At 42.8% G+C, this 26,786-nt stretch overlaps 1 protein-coding gene across 1 annotated transcript in view; it reads left to right on the top strand.

Moving 5' to 3' along the window:
- Positions 1-11,278: 11,278 nt before the first annotated feature.
- The window catches only part of LOC145408228 (uncharacterized), a 33,857-nt gene continuing 18,349 nt past the window's right edge, over positions 11,279-26,786 (top strand). Inside the window, exon 1 of the mRNA XM_080278984.1 lies at positions 11,279-11,336. The gene's annotated coding sequence lies outside the window, so the exon portion shown is untranslated. The remainder of the gene's footprint in view (positions 11,337-26,786) is intronic.

Below are 26,786 nucleotides of genomic sequence, written 5' to 3'. Positions count from 1 at the left end.
TCCTACCCTGCCTTCCTTCCAACCATCCTACCCTGCCTTCCTTCCAACCATCCTAACCTGCCTTCCTTCCAACCATCCTAACCTGCCTTCCTTCCAACCATCCTAACCTGCCTTCCTACCCTGCCTTTCTTCCTGCCATCCTACCCTGCCTATCTTCCCTCATCCTGCCAGACCCGCTTATCTCCCCACTTCCTGACTACTCGTATTGTGGCAGCCAAACTTCTTCCTCCTCTACATGCTTACGGAACTTATCTTCCTTAAAACGTTCCTCTGCCATGTATTTGCTTATATTTCACTTCCTCTTCGTAGTTTTGTTTCCTTTTTACGCTCCTTCTAATTCATTTTTGTACACAACCTCATTTCACATTAATACAGAGTCTACTGTTCGAGATGCTGACTATTAGTGTTATAAGTAAGGATACGTAAATCACTGGAGGACACTGACGGTGAGCAAACAGTGACGAAACGATGGAGATTTGTTTTTTTCTTTGGGATCTGCGGAGTTGGACAGAGAAGGAATAGTGTGGGGTTGAGGAATGGTAATATTAAACTTAAGTATGGGTGATTAGTGAAGGCTAAATATAGGATATTAAGGTTATTTTAATGGCACCCTAGTCGTGTACCTCCAGTAGTGTGTGTGTGTGTGTGTGTGTGTGTGTGTGTGTGTGTGTGTGTGTGTATGTGCTTTAGATAAATAAAACTGTTTAGTATATACATTACTCATGGTTCCTTAAATGCTTTAAGGCTACAAGGAAACCAGTTTTGTTGCCTGTTCGTGTTTCTGTTTAGTTTAATACTATAAATGATATTCGTATCCCCATCATTTTCAAGATTCTCTCATATCTTGTACGCCACTTCCCTTACGCACGTATTAATGAGTTTGGCATTCAGTTGTGAGTTTGCTGGTGCCTCTAAGCGATAGCAAATATCAGCGTTGTATTTCTACCCTCTGCAGTGGTTACGTTCATGTCGTGGAGTCTATCTGAGATGGTATGTGAGAATAATATAGAATTGGAAGTAGCACAGTTTTTATCAGATAGTTTTACTCTCCAGGAAATGCCAGCATCATCCATGACCAGATAAAGCCACAGTTCCGTGGGTGTGGGTGTTTGTTATTTGGGTGGTGCACTTTGTTTGCTTTTTGGTGTGTGTGTGTGTGTGTGTGTGTGTGTGTGTGTGTGTGTGTGTGTGTGTGTGTGTGTGTGTGTGTGTGTGTGTGATGTAAGATTTCTCTCTTGCACTGTATCGCCAGATGTGCCCTTTACTTGCGCTACAAGTATAAAGTTTTCTCTAAATTTTTTGAGTGTTCTGTAAATGATGCTAAATCAGACTGCCTGCCTCTGAACCAAAGAACCATGCTCGGGTCTTGTGCCGCTTAATACAACAATCTGTGTGCCGCCATCAGTGTAAAAAAATATCCATACATATTTTCCTCTCTATTATGTCTGTCATGTATTTGATAAATAGGGTGGGTAGTAACACACACCTCTGAGACACTCCACTCATCGTGGTGAAGCCTCGTGAAGTTCCTGAGCCAAAAGAAATAATGGCTGTACGTACTGCGTTGATCGAGGATGATGCTGAGTGCGTTTTCTGTTGGAGGAGCAAGCCTATATATCCCAGCCCCTAATTCAGGGTTGACTTCTTCAGATGCCCCTGCATATTGAAAGGCAGATATTAACTGATGACTATTGGGAGATTTACCCAATACTCTGCCGAATGTAGATTGTAACTATGATAGTAATGGCATGCACAGTAGTTGCTGACAAACTTTGACCTTGCCTTGTGACCTTGGACTTTGATTAGTTAATCTCAAAATCGAGTCCCTTCTTTCTTGTTTAACCATCAACCTTTCCATCCAGGTTAGTTAAATCAAGTAAAAACAATTTCAGATGACTTTGTCACCCGTCTTTGACTTTTGAACTATTGTTGTCAAAAGCATTAGGCGTAAGGAGTGAAGCCCATGACTCATCTTCAGCCTTTTCACCAAGTTTGGCTAAAATCGGATCAAAACCGTTTGAGTAAACTAGTACACTACAGCACGGTCGCCGATCCCAAAGCAGCAGTATGTGAGCAACAAACCCCAACTATCGCTCAGATTTTATCCTCATTGGTGACACCTGGTTGGAGTCTTCCAACCCACTACCAAGCTTCAGAAAAAATATGGATTTTTTGCACAGGATGAAGAAAGGTGAACATAGTGTTGTTTCGGTCTGTTGTCATGCTAGCAGCCCCACCTCATGCCGTGCCGTGCGTGGGAGAAGGATGGTTCTCTGCTGACGTGACAAATAACGCCGTGCTCTCAGCCACTTGACTACACTTCACGATTTAAGGTGACTGATGCATTGCTTTGAATATTTCCATGTTCAAAAGGATATTAACTCATATCATTATCGTGATTATTGCAGGTCTGTAGCAGAAGTATCAAAAGCTGATGAAAACAACAAAATTATGCTTGCAGTATCATTAGGTTCGGTATCTCTCTAAGTATACGAATAGTATTTGTAAGAACTACATCTAAGTGAATATAATCATATTTTGAAATACACTCATACTCTGTATTATAATTTAGGCTATGTGAGGCAATATTATTTCCCATTATGCTAAAAGCGTGGCGGGCACGTAATATTACAAGCTGCACAATGCTTCGTACCCACCGGAGTCTTTAAATCTGGACAAGTATGGACAGCATTATAATGAAATTCTTCACTAACGTGTTATCCACTGCCAGAAGGCTTAAGCAGTTCAACCTTTTTGTAAATATTTATCACGAAGAATCTCACCAACGTAAGTTTTCTACTTATTGTATTTAATTTATTATTTTCTTTGCTAAGGAATCATAGCAGATGTCTAGTCTTTCAGGTATAAAATGTAGTTAGCTAAATCCCTCTGATTTGTGAATAATATTTAATTATTTGTTCTGTCACTTACCTTCTTCATATATATAGATAGATCGATAGATAGATAGATAGAGATAGAGATATTGATATAGATAGATATAATTATAGATAGATAGATAGATAGAGATAGAGATATTGATATAAATAGATAGATAGAGTTATAGATAGGTAGATATAGAAAGAGAGATAGACAGGTAGATAGATATAGATATATAGGCAGATATGTGGATAGGTAGATAGGTTTACATAGATAGATAGATATATAGATAGATATTTACAGAGAGGGGGGACGTTGCTGTGTGAAGGGTGTTGTTAGAGAGGTACTCAGCATACTGGCCTCCGCCCATTCCCTCATGATAGAAAATCTCATAAGTCTGAACCCTGGAGTTCCCTCCTTTAATAACTTGTGAAAGTAACTAGTTTGGTTCATTTTAAATGACTAGGCCTCCTTGAGCTAAAGAAACTGAAAGACTTAACTGTGTAACCAGTTAGATCCCGGGGTTTCTGTGTAGGATATTCCTGGAATGGTACTTAGCTGTCCGCGACCCACCTACAGGTTCATATTTGGTACTATAATAGCAGGGGTACCCGGCGCTGCCGGACCAAAAAGGGGAACACTCTGATCCTACTTGCTCTAGTTCAATCTTTCTTTCTGCTCCAGGAAAACAGCGTACCTCTAATGCTTTTGAAGAGGGAGTATAAGAGGTCCAGGAACTTTCTATATCAGCTTTCGCGACTAACACAGTATTTGTGCGCACTTGTTTACTATTACCGGTGACCTCAAATGACCTCTGACGTAGCGTCAAATGACCTCGGAGGTCAACCTCACATAGCCTATGTCCGAACTGGAGGTCATGTGAGTCTCCATGCCAAAAATTGGGCTGCAGGGGTACCCGGGGTTGCCCGGGCCAATAAGGCGAACACCACCGGTGACCTCAAATGACCCAGATCTGAGTTTTGACCCCCCTAAAACCATCCTTAGGTCACCCTGATTCAAAGTAAATATGGGTCTGAGGGTCTCTGGCCCTTGGTTTGGACGTGACTGAAGGACAAACAAACAACTCAGCTCTTTTAAATATGTAGAAAGCTTAACGGTGTAAACCCTGTTGTTCCCCCATGTTATTAACGTATTGAAATGCCTAGTTCTGTCCGTTTTAAGTACCTATGCCCCATATATATATATATATATATATATATATATATATATATATATATATATATATATATATATATATATATATATATATATATATATCCTTTTCTTCCATCCTCTTGTGTCTTTTTTTCCTTCATTCTTTCCTCGTCCTTCTGCCCCCGGGTGGCTTTACACTCCCTCTTCTGTCTTTCCTTCCTTCATTTTTTCCTCTTCGTTCTGCCTGTGGGTGACTCTACACTGAGTAACAAGCCAAATGGTTTCTTATACACCAGGAAACCATTTACTAAACTGGGTGGTAACCATGTAAACAAATTTTGCCGCCTGGTGGTTTAGTGAGTAATTACGGTGCTCCAGTCGGATTGAGCCAGTGAAGGTTTATATCCAAGGGATGGTTGGAGTTTATTGCTCACATAATGTCACTCAGGGATGAGTGAGGCTGGTCACTCTTATCTTAAATGTCAGGACCAACTTGCCTAGCCCCAGGCTTTTACGCTCCTCATAGGGAAACGTAGGATTAGATGATGGGTGGATATATATATATATATATATATATATATATATATATATATATATATATATATATATATATATATATATATATATATATATGCGGTGAGGATCTGTCCGTTCTCCCCTTTGGGGCTAAGATGCGAATGAATGTGTTTGAATGGATGAGTAAATGGAGAGTGAGTCGTCCTGTCTCGGCTACCTCCCTTTCCTTGGGGAAGCAGCCTAGGTACATAGATATATATATATATATATATATATATATATATATATATATATATATATATATATATATATATATATATATATATTGATTTATTCATTCATTTATTTATTTATAATGTAAAATATTAATATGCAAATCCTGGCGTCCTACACGAAAACTATGCAACATGCGTAGAAATAGATAACATGTGTTAAAAATGTTTCCCAATGTGTATTTTTCAAATAAAGGCAGCTATCTATCTATATATCTATAGACAGACGCCTTAATCCCGTAGGGGACGGCAAAAAACAAATGACCTTCATGTTGCTCTAACACTACCATTTCGCCGCCCTACCCCCAGTTTATATCCCCCTCTCTCATTTACCTCTCCACTCCATACCTCCATCTCATCCTCAGTGTCCCCCTCCTCCCCCTCCACCTCACTCTCATACACTCTCCTCGTTAGTCTCTCACTCTCCATCCTCTCCACATACCCAATGCACCTCAGTGTATTTCTCCTAACGCTTCCTATTGCATTCACATCCACGCCACAATGGTCAGTCACTTCCCCATTTGTCAGTCCGTCTCTCCCTGTAACTCCATATAAAGACAACTGTCACTAAAAATTAAGAGTAGTTTTAAACTACTTATTTATTAAAAATAAAAGGCAGTTTTGAAATCTCTTACTTATCCATTAACAATAAGCAAAAGATTTTTAAAATCCCCTCAGTTTTTTGTGAGTTTCTTCGTTTGATAAATACATATTCTGAAACATTTTTAACACATGGATTTCCTATTTCTAAGCATGTTGCAGTTCTAGTGTAACGTCACGATTTACATTTTAATACGATATTATATATCCCCACAAGGAAAATATTTCCATATGTAGAATATATACGGTATATCTATCTATCTATCTATATCTATCTATCTATCTGTCTATATAGATAGATAGATATACAGTATATTCCAATCATCCGGAACTCTACCTTCCTCCCAGGCCAATCTGCACATCTTCCACATCCATTCTATTACTATCTCTCCCCCATGCTTCAGCATTTCACCATACTCTCCATCAATTCCTGGGGCTTTCCCCATTTCAACTTCTTCATTGCTTCCACAACTTCCATCCTACTGATTTCTTCCTCTCTTCTCACATCCCTTCTCATCCTAGCCATTCCCCAGAAGTGATGAGAAACAGGGAAGTGAGCATGGAAGTGAAAAAGCTACTACATGACAGTATTGTGATACCAACTCTAACGTATGTAAGTGAAGCTTGGACCATGTTGGAGGGACAGAAGTGAAGGGTGAGAGCAGTGGAAATGAGTTATTTGAAAGGAGCATGTGGAGTCACATGTAGAGACAAACTGACAAATGAGGAAGTGAAGGAGTGTTGTGGTGTGGATGTGGATTTGATAGGAAGAGTTAGGAGAAGCACATTACCGTGGTTTGGCCATGTGGAGAGGATGGAGAGTGAGAGACTGACGAGGAGAGTGTATGTGAGTGAGGTGGTGGGAGGTAGAGGGAGGGGGAGGCCAATGATGAGATGGAGGGATGGAATGGAGAGGTATATGAGAGAGTGGGGTGTGAGCTGGGAGCAGCCCGGTGAAATGGCGGGGGACAGAGCGACATGGAGGCGATCTGTTTGTGGCCAACCCTTACGGGATTGAGGCGTCTGGCAATATATATATATATATATATATATATATATATATATATATATATATATATATATATATATATATATGTATGTATGTATGTATGTATGTATGATGTACATAAAACTTTATGAGGTGGTTCTTGGGGGTAACTGAGAGAAAATATGCCATACCATCATGAGCCCAGTTCTCAGCTTTTACGCAGATACAGTTATTGAAGACCTTCTGGGTGAATTATGAGGAACGCCATTATCGCTCATCCATCCATCCATCCATCATCCAATCCTATGTTGCCCCATAAGGAGCGTAGAAGCCCGGGGCTAGGCAGTTGGTCCTGACATTTAAGATGAGAGTGACCAGCCTCACTCATCCCTGAGTGGCATTATATGAGCAATAAACCCCAATCACCCCTTGGATATAAACCAACACCGGTTCAACCCGACTAGAGCACAATAATTACCCACTAAACCACCAGGCGCCAAAATTTGGTTATATGGTTACCACCCAGCGTAGTAAATGGTTTCCTGGTGTTAGGAAACCATTTGGCTTGTCACTCAGTGTAGAGTCACCCACAGGCAGAAGGGAGAGGAAAGAATGAAGGAATGAAAGACAGAAGAAGGAGTGTAAAGGCACCCGTAGGCAGAAGGAAGAAAAAAGAATGAAGGAAAAAAAGACAGAAGATGATGGAAGGAAACATGGATGGAGGAGAGGACAGGGCAGACACCCGAGAGCAGCACTGCATTGGGTGAGTGGATGGTGGGCGCCCCCACCTACCTACAATGTGTTTAGCTTCGCACCTTAACGGTTACAGGTTGGACCCCAGCTGATGTAGCATTCTCTCTCTCTCTCTCTCTCTCTCTCTCTCTCACACACACACACACACACACACACACACACACACACACACACACACATAATTAGTATATGATTCATGTAGTTATTACATCAAGTTCTGGGATACTTTTCAATGTAGTGCCCCCTCCACCTCCACCACCAGTTTTACATTCAGATTTACGCCACTGATGTGAAATTAAAGCAGTTGCAGGATGGGTGATGGACGTCTGGCAGGACAGGAACCAGGGACTGATTCAGTATTTGATAATGCAGGTGGCCTTTTTTTTTTTTTTTTTTTTTTTTTACCAACTGTCGACACAATGACATTTATATATCCTGGAGAGATGAACCATGTATTTTACACATTTTATTTTATATATCCTATTATTTTTCATTAATTGGGTAAAAATCTTACGAGAAGGAAATACAAACTGTGTTGCCTTTATTCCAGCTCCTCATACTTCGTACACTCCTTTTTTATGCCACCTGTTTGTACGATAAGAAAAAAAAAATGATTTTGTTTTTTTTCTGGTAGCCTGAGAAAATTATTGCACTTCACAAGAAAAGGGGTTTCGGACCTTGAATTCCACTCCCCCTCTGGATCCGTCACTGGAATGGTAATGGCCACGCCCAAAACACTAACAGGCGGTAGGACTCAGGAGAGGATGGTGCTTCGAATCGGCGGTTGATCTGCCTCTGCCAGTGGCTGGCAACAGTATCTGCTGCTCCCATGTTTGGCTGCCATTATGGAATTTCAGAAGAAATTGTGGGTGTCTGGGTAGGAGAAGGCTTGAAGTATGGCCTTATCACCACTGACATTTCGACCTTACACAAGATAACTCAGATTTTTTCAAATGTTTTTTTCCTCAAAGGAGGGGTAGGGTATTGTATTACCTCTTGGACTGCTGTGATGTAAAATGGATTTCTTTTATCATTGCCTAAAACTCTGAACATGTGCACATGGGTATTACTGAAAACATTGAAAAGCATGTGTTGCTAGTAAAATAGGGTCCTGACCCAGATGGCAAAATGCCCTAAGAACTATTAAGACACTTATCAATACAGAAAACAAAGAAACATTGCACCAGACCATGATAAAACCTCAGTGCATGCTCCCAAGGCCGGCGAGGGGGGAGAGGAGGGAAGGAGGAGGGGGTAGGCGTACGTTGGGCAGGATGGCTATGTTGCTTGTTGCTATGTTTATGTAATACACGGATGTTATGATCGGAATGCGATTTTACAACCGCAAATATTCTGTACCAGCTAAAAGTTCTCAGCGAATTTTATTATTATGATGATAAGAAAAAAAATTACAGGTATCAGTTGTTAATGTGGGCCTAATTTTTGCTATAAATGCTCTCTCTCTCTCTCTCTCTCTCTCTCTCTCTCTCAAAACCATCCTGCCAGTGGACTTTGTTAGGTGGGTGGGTAGGTTGGTGGGCGGACGGGTGGGCTGGACAGGTGAAATGTGTGGGTGGGTATCAGTTGATGAATGGATGGTGTGGGTTTTGTTGGGGGAGGGGATTGGATTGGGTAGGGTAGGGTAGGGTGGGGTGGGGGTATGCGGGCAGGGTGGATGGCATGAGTGTGTGGGTGAGAGGGCCAATTGTTGGGTAAGGTGAGGGAGTGAGTGTGTGGGAAGGGTGGGTGGATGGGTGGGGTTGGTGGGTGGACCGGGCAAGTGGTTAGGTGGGTGGGTACGGTAAACGCTTGGGCATAGTGAATGGATAGGTGGGCAGGGAAGGTAGGTGGGTGGATGAGTGGATGGATACGTAGTTCCTAGTAAGAAAAAGCATGAGTTGGACCACATTGCTACATATTACAATGAAAACAAATCCTCACTCTAAGGCACAGGCGAAGCATCGTTTATTGTTTTCATGTTATTTAAATCCTCACATCCAACATCCCGCCTGTTCCGACTTGCAGACCCCCCTTTTTGACTAACTTTCCAACCCTGTACACACACACACACCCCACCCATCCACCAAAACCACCCAACCTGCCTACCCACCCACCCACCTAGTCAATCACCCTCCCCTCTCACCCAGCCTACCCACCCCTTCCATCCCGTACTTCGCCAACCCCGTTCACCCACCTTGCCCACCCACTCTGTCTTCCTTCCCATCATCCCACTCCTGATTTCTGCTTACTCACTTACCCTTCCCACCCTCACATCTATCACCTACCCACCCACCCATCCATCCATTCACCATGCCCACCCACCTATCTATCTAACATGCCCACTCATCCGTTCCAACCACCCCACCCATTCCACTCATATTTTCCTTCTACCCCATCCACCCCATTCACCCTTCCCTGTCCACCCCCACCCCCCATCCTACTCATCCTCCCACCAATGTACTCATTGGCTCAACAAGCTTCACCTGCTAGATGATTGGCAAGTTTACACACACACACACACACACACACACACACACAGAAGCACATATTGGGCTCATATGATCAACAGAGCTATTTTATATATAGTCGAATAAAGTATAATCGCTGTGAGCTTTTAGCCAGCACTGGATGTCTTCAGTCTTAAAATCGCACTCCGATCATGACATCCGTGTAATACATTAACACAGTGACTGGCACCTTAGCTATCCTACCCCCCCCCCAACTCAAGCCTATCCCCTCCTCCTTCACCCCCTCACCGGTCCTACTCCACTCCTTTACCTCTCCTGTATCCCCATCCACATACTGTTACTACATAATTTCTCATCGCTGATAAACAAACAGCTCCGTGAGGAACATCATCTCTGACTCAAACACTACAGCCAAATTCTAATCGCTGATACAGACACCGTCCCGCCTGGAACTTCGGCCAACATACATTAATAATCCAGTTATATATATATATATATATATATATATATATATATATATATATATATATATATATATATATATATATATATATATATATATATATATAAAGGACAAAAATCTGTTATCCTCTTCCTCTGTACTTGAGATATCTAGTATCATAAGTTACTCGCTTGGACTAACTGCATTTCAAGAGATTATCCCCATTTTACTTTAATATTCCGTTTAGTATACTGCCACTGCCCCATTTAAAAAAGTATGACGACCCACATTATTATTTATTTTTGTCTTTGCACTTAGGCTTCAACGACCCAGATGAATAAAATCTTATGGCGCCAGCTAGAATAAATGCGAGAGTTATCCCGATAATGAAAGAGGCATTGATGTTACTGGTACTCAGCTTCTATTGGTCACTCACAGTTGATTAAAATCATCTGCTTGTAGCTGGCAAAGCTTCCTAAAGTTGTCCGGGCCATGAGAGGGTTAATGTAAGAAGAAAGAACTAGGAATAGGCGTAAACTGAAACCAGCCCTTCCCCACCATTCATCCACCCCCTTCCCCAACGACCTGCTCCCTCCCCCTTCCTCTACCAACCCCTGAACCTTCCACCCCATGCCACGCCCGTTCCCCTCTATCCCTCCCACTCTCGGCCCCCTATATGCCCCACCTACCGTCAACCCCGAAGCTCTGAGCCATGATGCAACACACGAATGAGTAATGTTCAAGCTTCTATCATTACGAATATCAACAGGTGCTCGGCTGTCAGAGCTTATGTGAGATTTTGATAAATGATCGTCCCCAGCTAAAAATCCTGTCAGACAGCATCAAGAAACGAATATGACTACGACGAAGATTATTTGACGTGTTCGGTTCAGGAGGCGGGAGGTTGCAAGCAACTGCAAGGTGTGGAGCACTGGCAGATGCAAGTGCTGCCAAGATAGCGGTTTCGGCACCTTGCTAACATGTGTCTACCGATAAGTTTTTATGCCTGAGATGATTAGTTGACGACATTATACATTTAATCAGTTTTTATAGCGATATTCCAGAGGATTTAGTATTCTCCTGGCGATTTCTGGAGTTCTTTAGCGACTATCCTAGCGCCATCTCACAACTCTGAGGCAGACACTGTTCTCGCCAGCCCATTCCACCCCCCCGCACCTCACATTCTTTGTCTGCACACTCGTCTGACAACGTGTATTCCGACGCAGTAGGATCATTAGCATTTTTTCCTCAGTATCGCCAGCCAAGTAAGTACTGCTCTTAGGTCCCGTTGTTTTGAACAGAGCTTTAAGGCCAGGTACACAGCAGTTGTTCCTTGTAATAAACTACCAGTTTTAGACTAGAACAGTGCTGGCATGGCCTTGTTTTCATTAGACATTTGCTTCTCTAGCCACCCACGGTAGTGTTAGTGGCATGCCCAACTTTCTCTTCACTGGTAATAGCAAGGTGAAGAAAGTTGCCGTCGGGGTAATTAAATTCAAAGCTGTTTTAAGACGCAGAAATTCGTGAATATTGTCGACCGTGTTGGCTGAAACAGTGCCTGGATCGCTTATTGGAAGAAGGGTTCGTTTTATTAGATATAATTATGGTAGTGAAGAAGCCTGCACCTTAAACTACAAGTGGAAAGTTGTTTGAAAGTCTGTCCTATCAGTATTAGGCTCTTAGTTTTTTTTTTTTTTCACTACAAGAAATGTATAATTATATATTTAATGTATGTACAGTATGTGTGTGTGTGTGTGTGTGTGTGTGTGTGTGTGTGTGTGTGTGTGATTGCCTTAATGACCTGCCTTCGGTCTAATGGTCATAGCCCCCCCCCAAAAAAAAAAAAGTGCACTGGACAGTCTCTGAAAGGTCCTACCCACACGTTGGAAAGTTTATAGCAAGTAGTACCATAATTCATTTTCAGCCAACCACATTCTGCAGAAACTTAGTGCCAGAAAATATACATATGTTTTATCTGGCTGGCAAGGCTAGGGTGGAATTGTCACCGGTGAGACAAGAATTTTGCTCATGGCAAAGTTGGATCATGTTTGGCTCGGTTTGAGTCAACTTTCACTTTCTACCCAGAAACAAGTACGATTTATTTTTTCCTGACATTCACCGAACTAGGAGGGAGGAGGGTCTTTTTTATTAACTCCTTCGCAAGTGCTTCGTGTGGTAGTTACGATATGAGGAGAATTATTCTACATCTGGCACGGTCTATTGTACTGTCGCACCTACGTAGAAGTTGATAGGTTATAATTGATTAGGTTGTTGGATTTTTAAACTTACTGTACGTTAAACTAATAACCTAACAACCCAATATTACGTATTTTGAACGGAAATGCGGTTGCGGAAAATATAATCTCCGTATTTTACGAAGTACGATAATAAAGGAAGCAATTTGCGACAGATATACCACAGAAAATACCCTCATTATTTGGACCTCAAAAACACAATAAGCATGCCTGATAATAGGCTGAAACTTGATGCAGGTTTTTGTAGTCTTTTTGGGGGTGCGTAAGTCATAATCAGCAACGACAGTATAATGTAGTTCACAGCGTTTTAAAACCAGTACTTAGATAATCAGATTATACAAAAAAAAAAAATGTATTTACGGAGTCAGGCTTTCGCGATTTAAATTTATGATAATTTCCATTTTTATTTTATGAATAGTAACACGTCTAGGCATTTCCATGTAATAATAATAATAATAATATAATAATAACAATAACAAATAGAACTGTCTTGCGGACAGTTAGTAGTCACCACTTACTGTTTCTTACAGTGGCCTTGACCCCATTGGAGGGATTTGGCATTTTCTATCAGCAATGCCTCATACCGGGTCACATAACCTTGGCAAGTCGGAATTTTTGCTCAGGTTCTATTGATATCTCCAGTAGACACGACCAACTTACGTTGTTCACAACATTTTACTGGTATGACACTTTGGCATGCCTTGCACTGTGCATAAAGGATTTGGATTTTTTCTTGTATTAGCAATGGCCCATGCCAGGACACACAACCTGGGCCCTTCAGATTCCTCTCGCAGTCTTCGGTTCTCTTGGAATCGTCCCGAGACTGAGGCCGGAATAGTAATAATACTGGCAATAATAATAGTCTCCACGTATGTAATAAGGTGGATATTAATAATATAATAAGAATTACTGAAACACCCGCGCCGTACAACTGGTCTAAGGACCAAACGTATGGCTGACCGACTGATGGCATATCGATGTTCTTCACTGAATTACTTCATTAATGCCTAACCTCTGTCTTTCACCACCCTTAACCCAGACTGTATCGGAACTGTTTGAATTGGCTGTCCTGGGACTTTTACACGGTCTGTTATACAAAAAATAAAATCATTGTGATCCCCAGCCCTTCCACCAAGTTGGGTCCAGAGCGAATTATAGCTGAGGTCTAACCCAACCATGCCTTTGACCATGACCTTTACCTTTCGAAATCAAATCCCCTCGATCTTGCCTTAACGCTTCCACTAAGTTTGGATTCAGACATATGAGAAATGATTAAGTTTTGGTCAGATTTTCATCTAGCCATGTGACCTTTCCCCTTTACCTGTAGCACGGAATAATGTTAACCTTTGGTAGCCCTACAACACTTCTGAGTTTAAACTGAATGAAGACTTTGAAACATTCTCCAAATTGCTGTGCTGCTACTACTACTACTACTAACAATAATAATAATAATAATAATAATAATAATAATAACGATAATAATAATAATAACGATAATAATAATAATAATAAGTATTGGTAGTAGTTTCTTCATCGATCATAGTTTTCATTACTGAGCCTTGTTTGACTATTTCGTGGTGATGAGGATTATAGTGTCATGGTACCAGAACTAGACAGGTCCAAGTCAGGTTCATCACACCACGTCCACCCCGCCACCCTAGCGACACATCCGCAGCCCCTACCACTTTACACCAGCCTCGCTCTTCCACACACTACCCTCATCCCTCGCAACCCTCACTCCTCACTTTCCCCACCTTCCCTCCTCTACGCACTAACCTCACACCTCACAATCCCCACTCTTCACTTCCCTCACCTGCCCTCCTCCACACACTACCCTCACCTTCCCTCTCCCACACACTACCCTCACCTTCCCTCCTTCACACAATACCGTCACTCCTCACAACCCTCACTCCTCACAACCTCCATGCACTTCCCTCACCTTCCCTCCCCCACGCAATACCCTCACTCCTCACAACTCTCATTCCTCACTTCCCTCACGTTCCCTCTCCCACACACTACCCTCACCCCTCACAACCCCCACTCCCACTTCCTTCTCCCCCCCCTCACAACCCCCACTCCCACTTCCTTCTCCCCCCCTCACAACCCCCACTCCCACTTCCTTCTCCCCCCCCCAACACACACACTACCCTCGTTCCCTCGCTCACACACCACCCAATTTCATTTACTTTACGAAGCCTTCCAGTGTGTTTGTTTCCACGCCCACATTCCTTATCCCTGATCCACGAACTAAACGATCGGCTGCCTTTCGTAACCCAGTTTTGTTTTAGCAGGGGAAGCAAGTGAAGATTCATCCCTCTCAGTTCCATGTCTCTTATGAGAAGCAATAGTTACGGCAGGGATTTATCTTAAGTTGGTTTGTGAATTAGTTTCCTCACACGACCTTGACAACATCTCTCCAGGCGCAGTGTTGCCAGTTCAGCGCTTTGGCACAATTTTACCCCCACTCATATACCGTCTTTCTTTGGCTTACTGCCAGTGCCTATGGACAATTTCATTTAGTTTTGGAGAGATTTTTAGTGACCATCTTCAGTCGATATTCACTTAAAACTAATACACAATATTTAGCATACGTGTTTCCTGTTGATATGCATGTAGTGTTCTCACATCTAGCACCATGATTCGCATATTTATCTCAACACGAGGAAATATTTTCATTTTCTAATTTTATATATATATTTATCTCAACAAGAAATATTTTCATTTTCTAATATATATATATATATATATATATATATATATATATATATATATATATATTTATCTCAACAAGAAATATTTTCATTTTCTAATATATATATATATATATATATATATATATATACACACTGCCATAGGACTCCAATATTTCCTCTATAATATACTGTAAGCTTAGTAGGCTACCGTTATCTTACTGCTGAGCCTTCAGCATTCGAGTGATAGAGTGTATCATACGCCTACTAGAGTTTCCTAAACTTAGATTACTCCCAGGGATGACCGGTGCAATACTGTACAGTAACTGAGTAGTACCTATGATTTTGTTTTAAGCAGTCGAGGTTACCTTGTTGACAGTCACAAACACTGCCACTGGAACACTGTTGCAGTATAGATTAGTTTCTCACCGTTCTCTGTCTTCCACATTTACTGTATACAGTGGTAACGTGAAACACGGGGAGGGCGGATCAATGTGACAGCGGTCTGTGTTCAGCGGTCACACCGATCGGCAGCTGCCCTTCAAGTTGTCCGTGTGTGCAAGCATGCAGTTACCTGCTTGATAATGACATATATATATATATATATATATATATATATATATATATATATATATATATATATATAGGCGTAGTAAAACCTGCTCTCATGGCCCAGTAGTCCTCTTACGTACCAAACACCTCTCCATGTCAGCACTTCCCCACTAAGACAAACCGTCACCGTCCATATTGAATGCATGTTAGGGCAATCTCATACAGGACTGGTGTATTGGTATTAGCTGCGGTGTTTTTACATGTCGGCAGGTCTTCTGTAGATCAGTAAAGTCTGTTTCTGTTTAATTCAAATCCTTAAACTGTTTCCTGCCCCAGCTTGGATTCGAACCTGGATTCATTAGGACTGCAGGCCACCTCTCGACAACTTCTGGAAATCGTCAGTCACTGTTAACAGCATCTCTCTGCCGAGCACGTGTTCAATTACTTTTTTTTTTTTTTTTTTTTTTTTAGAACCTATGCGGCAAAATACCATCATACACTATTCAAGTAATGAAAGAGCATCGTAACAAAATTATAATAGAGAATGCAATGCTCTCATTGTTTTATATCCCCGAAAACGAAGCCCGAATTTTGAAGACTTCGCACATATTTCTTTTCGTCGTTTTTACTGAATCTGCTACAAAGCTGGGTTAATTCTTGCCTCCTGAAATGTTCGACTTAAATTGTAGTTTTAGCAAAGCACTTGTCAGTTTTTCTTTTTGCAAAAATTTAATGATTTATTAGATTACTCTTCTGTGCATTAGCCATCCAAGCTCAGAGACAGTCCCCGTTCCAAGTGTTGATATGACTTGCCTCTAGGAAATCGCGCTACCACCACTTAAGAATAAGAAGTGGTAGCCACTTAATCGGGGCAGGGAGGCTGTTAACGGTGGTGGCCTCTAGCGGTAGGCAGCTTCACAAGTCCCCCATTCAGCCACCACTGCCCATGCATGCTATACTCTTGTTAAAATATAGCTGACACACAGGATAATACTTCGGTGCAAAATACATGCTAAGTAACTCGCTGAAGTGCAACGAAATCTCTGGTTTAGAGAATACGACTGTGACCGTACGTCTGTTTAACACTAAATCTTGGGGAACTGTTGTAAGCGATTTATATTATTATTATTATTATTATTATTATTGTTATCGTTACATTCTAGCGCTTCGTAAATGCAAGGTTGGCCACACAGGAATCAGTTTAGCAGGTTGTGTGTGTGTGTGTGTGTGTGTGTGTGTGTGTGTGTGTGTGTGTGTGTGTGTGTTTTATTAACCTTTTCAGCCCGAGTATTTGATTTACATTTCATTCTTGCTGCTACCCGACGACTTCATACAGCATGGAAAATCTTGAAAGTGCATAGGTTTGATGTACAGTATGCAGCCCCCTTCACTACCAGAGATCCTTTCAATAAAATAAGGTGGTGTGGCGGTTAGAATAAAAATGTAATCACCGAAGAGGTTACAGATTTCTCACATAACCCTGTTCGTGCGTCAAAACCCAAGTTCGTGGATGGTAAATATGGAAATAAAAGACTTCATGTTATTTTTCCCATATTCACGGCCAGCAATACGAAGGCTTACAACTTATTTAATTCTAAGTACTCGTTAAGACTATTTAAAAGAGAATTATTTCTTAGGGTTTTAGTGATTTTGGCATTAGTCATTTTATTTAATTCTAAGTACTCGTTAAGACTATTTAAAAGAGAATTATTTCTTAGGGTTTTAGTGATTTTGGCATTAGTCATTTCTATCCTAAATGGTCCCGCATGATTGCCATGGGGGATGGGATCAGAGCAAGTGATTTTTGAGAAAGTATATACTAGAATGAAGCGATTGGTACATAACACGATCAGTCGGTCAAATGACGCCACGCTTCCTCTGAAGGGAATTCCCATACTGAAGTTGCAGGTTGAGATGCCAAACACTGCATGCATGTTTCATTGATACCATGGAAAATTGGATGAGTTTGGTTGTTGGTGTGCATATTTATTTTTCAGACAGGTGACAATGTTCCGCAATTGTCTCTCTTCGCGCCTAACTCTCTCCTCGTGCATCTTCCTCTTCTAACTCCCCTCTCATCCCTCCCATCCCTCCTCATCCCATTCCACTCTATTTTCATTTTTCTTTCACCTCTCCTATCCTACAGTAACTACCTCTAAGCACCTTTTATTTTCCATCCATCCCTTCTTATCTTTCGTAGCCACCTCTTATCTTTTTCTCTTCCCATGGCCACTTCATTTCTTCTCGCCACTCTCTCTCTCTCTCTCTCTCTCTCTCAACCACTTCTTTCCGAGCCACTTCTCTTTTAGCCACTTCTGTTGTCTCCCAGCCCCTCCTTGTTTCTCTCTTCTAGCTCCTCCTCGCCTCTTTCTTAGCCCACTTTTCTCTCCTCTCCTCTTTTTTTTCCCTCGTAGCTCCTCCTCTTTTTTTCCCTCGCAGCCCCTCTCCTTTTTTCCCTCGCAGCCCCTCCTCCTTTTTCCTCCTAGCCCCTCTTCTTTTTCCCTCCAAGCTCCCTCTCATTTTTTCCTCCTAGCCCCTCTTCTTTTTTCTCCTAGCCCCTCTTCTTTTTTTTTCTCCTAGCTCCATCTCATTTTTCCTCCTAGCTCCATCCCATGTTTTCCTCCCAGCCACCACTTCTTTTCCTCCTAGCCCTCACTTCTTTTCCTCCCAGCCCTCACTTCTTTTCCTCCCAGCCACCACTTCTTTTCCTCCTAGCCCTCACTTCTTTTCCTTCTAGCCCTCACTTCTTTTCCTCCCAGCCCTCACTTCTTTTCCTCCTAGCCCTCACTTCTTTTCCTCCTAGCCCTCACTTCTTTTCCTCCCAGCCCTCACTTCTTTTCCTCCCAGCCCTCACTTCTTTTCCTCCCAGCCCTCACTTCTTTTCCTCCCAGCCCTCACTTCTTTTCCTCCCAGCCCTCACTTCTTTTCCTCCCAGCCCTCACTTCTTTTCCTCCCAGCCCTCACTTCTTTTCCTCCTAGCCCTCACTTCTTTTCCTCCTAGCCCTCACTTCTTTTCCTTCTAACCCCACGTCTTCTAACCCAACGTCTTCTCCTCTAGCCCCCACTTCTTTTCCTCCTAGCCCCACTTCTTTTCCTCCTAGCCCCACTTCTTTTCCTACTAGCCCCACTTCGTTTCTTATTAGCCCCACTTTTCCTCCTAGCCCCACTTCTTTTCCTCCTAGCCCCACTTCTTTTCCTCCTAGCCCCACTTCTTTTCCTCCTAGCCCCACTTCTTTTCCTCCTAGCCCCACTTCTTTTCCTACTAGCCCCACTTCTTTTCCTACTAGCCCCACTTCTTTTCCTACTAACCCCACTTTTCTTCCTAGCCCCCTCTTCTTTTCCTCCTGGTCCCCACTTTTTCCTCCTGGCCCCCACTTTTTCCTCCTGGCCCCCCTCTTCTTTTCCTCCTGGCCCCCACTTCTTTTCCTCCTGGCCCCCACTTCTTTTCCTCCTGGCCCCCACTTCTTTTCCTCCTGGCCCCCTCTTCTTTTCCTCCTGGCCCCCTCTTCTTTTCCTCCTGGCCCCCTCTTCTTTTCCTCCCAGCCCCCTCTTCTTTTCCTCCCAGCCCCCTCTTCTTTTCCTCCCAGCCCACTCTTCTTTTCCTCCTAGCCCACTCTTCTTTTCCTCCTAGCCCACTCTTCTTTTCCTCCTAGCACCCTCTTCTTTTCCTCCAAACCCCCTCTTCTTTTCCTCCAAACCCCCTCTTCTTTTCCTCCTAGCCCTCACTTCTTTTCCTCCTAGCCCCCGTCCTTTTCCTCCTTGATCCTTATTTCTGTCCTAGCTTCCTCTCATTTTCCCTGTTAGCTCCCTCTCATTTTCCCTCCTAGCACCCTCTCATTTTCCCTCCTAGCTCCCTCTCATTTTCCCTCCTAGCTCCCTCTCATTTTCCCTCCTAGCACCCTCTCATTTTCCCTCCTAGCACCCTCTCATTTTCCCTCCTAGCACCCTCTCATTTTCCCTCCTAGCACCCTCTCATTTCCCCTCCTAGCACCCTCTCATTTTCCCTCCTGTAAGAGTAAGAAACTGGGTGCTTATAGAAGGAGTTTATGTGGTATTTTGGCATTTGTTAACATTGTGGTAATACATAATTGTAACATTGTATGAATTGTTATCTAATTGTACAACAGTTATTACAATTATGTAACGACAAACGATTGCACTGTGTTACACTTGCTACAATTATGTAATTACAAACGGTATGTAACAATTACAGTACTATTAGGTAACAATTCTTACAATGTTACATTATGTATTACCACAGTGATACTACGATATTATGTTACAATTCATATAATGTTACAGTTATGTATTACCACAATGTTACTATAAGATTATGTACGTTTTGGTTAAAGTTATTTTGGTAATTGAAGAGCAGGAGGAGTTAAAGATGAATACAGGGAGTTGATCTTGATTTATTATCTTCAAAAAAAGTCTAAGTTGAGCAGCGTATGTATTATACAGGGACTTAATATACTAAGTCTAGTCAGACCCCTCTTCGTATTCGCTCTCTCCACTACCTGCCGGTTCTATAGCCAGTCCCTTTCTGCGTTCTGATTCCTACATTCTCGTTTAACAGGGGTCGTGTCACGTGTGCTACACTGTTGTTGAAATGCTCTAGAAGCCTGTGTGTGTGTATGTGTGAGCTGTATGTGTGTGTATGGTCACGAGTCGCTGTTTGTGTGCTATTGTGCTGGTGAGAGGCATTCTGGAGAGGTGCTAACGTCACTTCCTTTGGCCCCTAGGTTTGACATTGACTTAACCTCTAGAGACTCTAGACTAATATTATGTATGTTGATGGTTATTATGTATTAAGATATTTTACAGTCCTGACTCCCTCTCGTGTCTTAGCCCCCTCTCTTCTCTTCTAGCCTCCTCTTTTCTCTCTTAGCACCCCCTCTTTTCACTCAGCCCCCTCTTTTCACTCAGCCCCCTCTTTTCACTCAGCCCCCTCTTTTCACTCAGCCCCCTCTTTTCACTCAGCCCTCTCTTTTCACTCAGCCCCCTCTTTTCACTTAGCCCCCTCTTTTCTCTTAGCCCCCTCTTTTCTCTTAGCCCCCTCTTTTCATAGTCTCCTCTTTTCACTCAGCCTCCTCTTTTCTCTTAGCCCCCTCTTTTCTCTTAGCCCCCTCTTTTCTCTTAGCCCCCTCTTTTCACTCAGCCCCCTCTTTTCACTCAGCCTCCTCTTTTCTCTTAGCCTCCTCTTTTCTCTTAGCCCCCTCTTTTCTCTTAGCCCCCTCTTTTCTCTTAGCCCCCTCTTTTCACTCAGCCCCCTCTTTTCACTCAGCCCCCTCTTTTCTCCTTGCCCCCATCTTTTCTCTTAGCCCCCATCTTTTCTCCTTGCCCCCATCTTTTCTCTTAGCCCCCATCTTTTCTCTTAGCCCCATCTTTTCTCAGCCCCATCTTTTCTTAGCCCCCTCTCTTTTCCCTCTTAGCCCCGTCTCTTTGTCCCTTTTAGTCTTCTTTTTCCCTTTTAGCCCCCCTCTCTTTTCCCTCTTAGCCCCCTCTCTTTTCTCTCTTTGCGCCCTCTCTTTTCCTTCATAGCCCCCCTCTTTTCCTTCTTAGCCCCCTTCTCTTTTCTCTCGGCCCCCTTCTCTTTTCTCTCTTAGCCCCCTTCTCTTTTCTTATCCCTCCTCTTTTCTCTTAGCCCCCTTCTCTTTTGTCTTAGCTCCCTTTCTTCTCCCTCTTAGCCCCCTCTCTTTTCCCTCTTATGCCCCTCTCTTTTCCTTATTAGCCCCTTCTCTTTTCCCTCTTATGCCCCTCTCTTTTCCCTATTAGCCCCCTCTCTTTTCCCTCTTATGCCCCTCTCTTTTCCCTCTTATGCCCCTCTCTTTTCCCTCTTAGGCCCCTCTCTTTTCCTTCTTAGGCCCCTCTCTTTTCCCTCTTAGGTCCCTCTCTTTTCCCTCTTAGGTCCCTTTCTTTACCCTCATCGACCCCTCTCTCTTCCCTCTTAGCCCCCCTCTCTCTTCCCTCTTAGCCCCCCTCTCTCTTCCCTCTTAGCCCCCCTCTCTCTTCCCTCTTAGCCCCCCTCTCTCTTCCCTCTTAGCCCCCTTCTCTTTTCCCACTTTGCCCCCCTCTTTTCCTTCTTAGCCCCCCTCTTTTCCTTCTTAGCCCCCTCTTTTCCCTAGTAGCCCCGTCTCTTTTCCCTCTTAATCCTCCTTCTCTTTTCTCTTAGCCCCCTCTCTTGTCTTAGCCTCCTCTTTTTTCCCTTTTAGCCCCCACTCTTCCCTTTCCCCCCCTCTCTTTTCTCTCTTAGCCCCCCTTTTTTCCCTTTTAGCCCCTCACTTTTCCCTCTGAGGTCCCTCTCTTTTTCCCTCTTAGGCCCCTCTCTTTTCCCCCTTAGGCCCCTCTTTCCCCTCTTAGCCCTCTCTCTCTTCCCTCTTAGGTCCCTCTCTTTTCCCTCTTTGGTCCCTCTCTCTTCCCTCTTAGCCCCTTCTCTTTTCCCTCGTAGCCCTCTCTCTTTTCCCTCGTAACCCTCTCTTCCCTCGTAACCCTCTCTCTCTTCCCTCGTAACCCTCTCTCTCTTCCCTCGTAACCCTCTCTCTCTTCCCTCGTAACCCTCTCTCTCTTCCCTCTTAACCCTCTCTCTCTTCCCTCGTAACCCTCTCTCTCTTCCCTCGTAGCCCTCTCTCTCTTCCCTCGTAGCCCTCTCTCTCTTCCCTCGTAGCCCCCTGTTCTCTCCCTCCTTGCCCCCTCTGTTTTTTCTGCCTCCTTGCCCCCTCTGTTTTTTCTGCCTCCTTGCCCCCTCTGTTTTTTCTGTCTCCTAACCCCCTGTCTTCTCCCTCCTAGTCCCCTCTCTTCTCCCTCCTAGTCCCCTCTCTTCTCCCTCCTAGTCCCCTCTCTTCTCCCTCCTAGTCCCCTCTCTTCCCTCCTAGCCTTGTATTTCCTCCTAGCCCTTTATTTCCCCCCTGTCCCCTCTCTTCTGTCTTAGTCCCCTCTCTTTTTTTCCTCCGAACCCCCTTTTGTTTCCTCCCGGCCCACCCTCTTTTTTTCCTTCTGCCCCCCCCCCCCGTCTTTTTTCTGTCTCCTTACCCCCTCACTTTTCTGCCTCCTTGCCCCCTCTGTTTTTTTCTGTCTCCTTGCCCCCCCCTTAGCTTTTGTCTCCTTGCCCCCCCTTAGCTTTTGTCTCCTTGCCCCCCTTAGCTTTTGTCTCCTTGCCCCCCTTAGCTTTTGTCTCCTTGCCCCCCTTAGCTTTTGTCTCCTTGCCTCCCCTTAGCTTTTGTCTCCTTGCCCCGCTTAGCTTTTCTGTCTCCTTGCTCCCCCCCTTAGCTTTTGTTTTCTTGCCCCCCCCTTAACTTTTGTCTCCTTGCCCCCCCCTTTAGCTTTTCTGTCTCCTTGCCCCCCTTTAGCTTTTCTCTGTCCCCTTGCCACTGTTCTCTTAGCCACATTTTCTGTTCTAACTGGTCCTCTAGGCACCTCGTTTCATCCCATTTCTCTTCCCTGGCCATTTCTCATCTTTTCCTTTTTTTAACCATCTATTCTCTTCATTTGCAGCCACCGCTTCTTCTCTTGTCTACCTAGTTCTTCCTCCTGTCTTGTAGCCACCCCTTCTCTTCTCTTTTAGTCACCTTTTATTTCACAGGCTACCTTATGTGTATCCTACTAGCCTCTTATCTTCTGTTCTTTTGCTGACATCTCTTCTTCGTTTCTGTTAGTCACCTTTTCTGCTTATCTCTTCTATTTCAACGCCCCTTCTCTCCATCTATCCTCTCCTTTTTTCGTGTCTTTTTGCCACCCTTTCCCATCTTTTTTTTTCTTTTCTAGCCATCCGTTATCTTCTAGCCACTTCTTTTCACCATTCGTCATCTCTTGCAGGCGCCTCTCTTCATTTATTAAAGACACGTTTACTCTCTTCTCATTTTGCTACTTACTTTTCCCTGTTTTCCAGCCTTTTTTTTTTTTTTCCAGTACTTCGTGTCTCTTTACCTCTCTTCTAGTCACCCCTTCTGCTCTACCAGCCTCGTCCCTTCTATTTTAACTACCTAGCTTCTTCTGTCTTCTAATCCGGCTACCTCGTCTCTCCTCTCCTCTATTCTACTGTAATTACTTCGCCCCTTCTGTCCGTCGCTTCTAGTCTAGCAACTTAAGTCTCTCTTCTAGCTACCCAGTCTCACTTCGTAGTCCCATATTTTATCTACCCCTTCTCAATTCTGGCTCTTCTCCTCGCCACCTCTTCTGTGCACCTCATCTCTTTATTAGTCACGTCGTCAAAGCATCTCTCCTCTACTCTTCTCTTCAGCCCACCTCTTCTCATTTCTCTTTTAGCGACTTTTCTTTTTGATTTAGCTTCTTTTGTCCACATCTATTCTCATCTTTTTCGTCCCTCTTACCCTATTTTTTTTTCTAGCTCTCTTCACTCTCATCCTCGTGTTTTCTGCTCCTGTGTCTGTCTTTGAGTATATTTTTATTGTATCACTTCTCGTTTCTGCTCTTCTTTACCTCCATTTTCTCATGTACAAGTGCCTCAAGAAAGTATCCGTATTTAGGGGCAGAAAGTTTTGAAATCATACGTTCACCTCAGGTGTGTTTTCGGATCACATCGTTGGTTTTTCAGTTTGTTTACCACATAGTTGTTCTGATACTTTTTTGAGGTACTGTACAGCCATGAACAAAAATTCAGTTCATAGCTGGCTGGACAACGGAAGGTATTGTACTAGTTTTCTGTGATGTCAGTATGATTAACACAGTAAGAATATGAGAAGGAAGGATATTCTGTCGTTTGGGAAGAGTTGAAAAATCGGATTATGGACGGTAGGACACAGGGATTGCAGAGGATTTTCTGTGAACTGATCATGACTGTTCATCTGCCTCCCTCATCTTTCATCTCTAGCTCCTTTTCTTTATTGCTTCTTGCCTCTTCTCTGCCTCATATTCAACCTCGTGTTTCTCTTCGCCCTTCTTTCTTGCCTCCCTCTCCGCATCTCTGATCTACTGTCACCTTCATTTTTCAAAGTCCCGCTTTGTGTGTGTGTGTGTGTGTGTGTGTGTGTGTGTGTGTGTGTGTGTGTGTGTCTTTCCTCATCATTCTCTACGATGGTGGTATCCCCTAAAGCACGGTGCTAGCATCAACAGTGGGTTAGGACCCAGCATCTCACCCAGCAACAAAATGACAAGAGGCTCTCAAGCTCTTCATCCGGTTCAAGTGTCCGTTGATAATGAGTATCTTTTGATAATGAGTGTCCGTTGATAATGAGTGTCCGTTGATAATGAGTGTCGGTTGATAATGAGTGTCCGTTGATAATGAGTGTCCGTTGATAATGAGTGTCCGTTGATAATGAGTGTCCGTTGATAATGAGTGTCCGTTGATAATGAGTGTCGGTTGATAATGAGTTACAAAGCTTTGCATTGACTGGATACTCGATATTTGTCTGGATTTTGAATTATAGGACAACATATTGTTATGATGATGATGTCAGCAGAAGTCTGTTTTTCGAGTTATTATACAATAATAATGACAAATACCACCAGTGTGTAGCGAATGTAGTTAAGTTTTGTATTACACAGAGTAGTGTTATCCAAAGCCAAGTTTTTTTTTTTTTAAACTAATTTTATAAAATGTTGTCAATACAAATTTCTGGAAGGAGTTTACCCTGTCAGTTAGTGTTATGTTTTATGCATGTAATTCAACGATTTCAGTGCCTTTTATATATATATATAAACTGCACCACATGATTAGAACTTGAGTTAACTTAGAATGCAGAAAAAAGTGGCTTAGGTTAGGATTATTGAAGATTAATATTTTTTTTTTTTTTTTTTTTTTTTTTTTTTTTTTTTTGACCAAGGTAGTTCAACAGCAGCCACGTCAAAGGCCTCTCCCTACTTTTGCCACTCTGACTGGATGGCTGTTAGCCTGTTCCAATCAATCCTTGCGAATCTACGAATCCCATATTTCTTCTATCTATCTTCTCACGGCTGCCACTCAGTTACCCTGGTTATCCATCTGTTATGTTCTGTGAAGGACGTGACCCACCCACGTCCATCTATGCCTTTTTATTGTGATATATCACCTGCTTTCATCTGTTTTTATCCATAAAGTTCTCTTTATCCCTCCATGTGATCCCCAACATTATCCTTTCCATTCTTTTTTGAGCATTCCTAATTTTACGTTCCAAAGCTTTTGTTAGGTTCCATGTTTCTGAAACATAAAATAGAACAAGGACGCACTGACTGTTTATCCTTCATGTAGTTGCTTACTTTGCCTAAAGCCCCCATTCCATTTCATTCCCCTTCTTTGATTTCACTGTCGTGGACTGGGTCTGCCTGAACTGTCCCCAACGCATTCTAGTTCATCTATTTTTGCTGGACGGGTACAAACTCGTCTTTTAAACATAATCTTGTCATCATATTAATTTTCAAATCTGCTTTCTGATTCTCCCTGTTCAGGTCACCTATCATTTCTTGTAATTCCTACCCCTAGTCACTGAAGAGGACTATGTCGTCTGCAAATCTAAGATTGTTCAGTCGCTCTCCGTTTGTTAATTCCTTTGTCATCCCAGTGAACATTTCTGAAAACGTCCTCTAGGCATGCAGTGAATAGCTTGGGTGAAATTCTCCTTTTCTAACATCATTCTTTATTGGTATTTTCGACTGTCCGTATGCAGTTTTATGATGACCGTGCTGTCTCTGTAAGTACTCTAGTACTTTAACATCAGTTTCTTCTCCCCCTTGTCCTTGAAGTGCTCTAATTACTGCAGCTGATTCAACTGAATCAAATTATTTGTCACCAAAAATAAGTGGCATTCACAGTGGTTTCATATAATATTTGAAGTTCCTCGATCACGTGATTGATACCTTGAATATGGTCTGTTGTCGAGTAACCACTTCGAACTATTGTGTTCTCTTGACTTATTTGAATCTTAGGTAGGACTATTTCGATTTGTTAGGTCTTCAGTAAAAAGTTGGTTCACAAGTATGGCTGTGATAATTATGCATCCTAATCCTGCATGTTCAGATTATTTTCTACCTTTCACTTCAGAATGCAATAAATCTTCATTCACTTCATGCCGCTTGTCACATATAAATGGTAAATGATTCCGAACTGAAACTTCACCCTTGCTTCGGGGGATTACTGAGCTATGAATATCTTTCGCTGGTGATTTACAAGACAGTTCATGTAAATACGAGTTACTGAAATAGATAAGATCTTACCTTGACCAATTATTGTAATTTGTACCTAATGGTATCCTACTGCTTCGTACATTTCTGGTGATCCCTGGCTACC

Source organism: Coenobita brevimanus, chromosome 76 (assembly GCF_032717465.1).
Source record: "Coenobita brevimanus isolate Jiangsu-jjx chromosome 76, ASM3271746v2, whole genome shotgun sequence".
NCBI classification, from domain to species: domain Eukaryota; kingdom Metazoa; phylum Arthropoda; class Malacostraca; order Decapoda; family Coenobitidae; genus Coenobita; species Coenobita brevimanus.
This window is presented reverse-complemented; position numbering and strand designations above follow the sequence as displayed.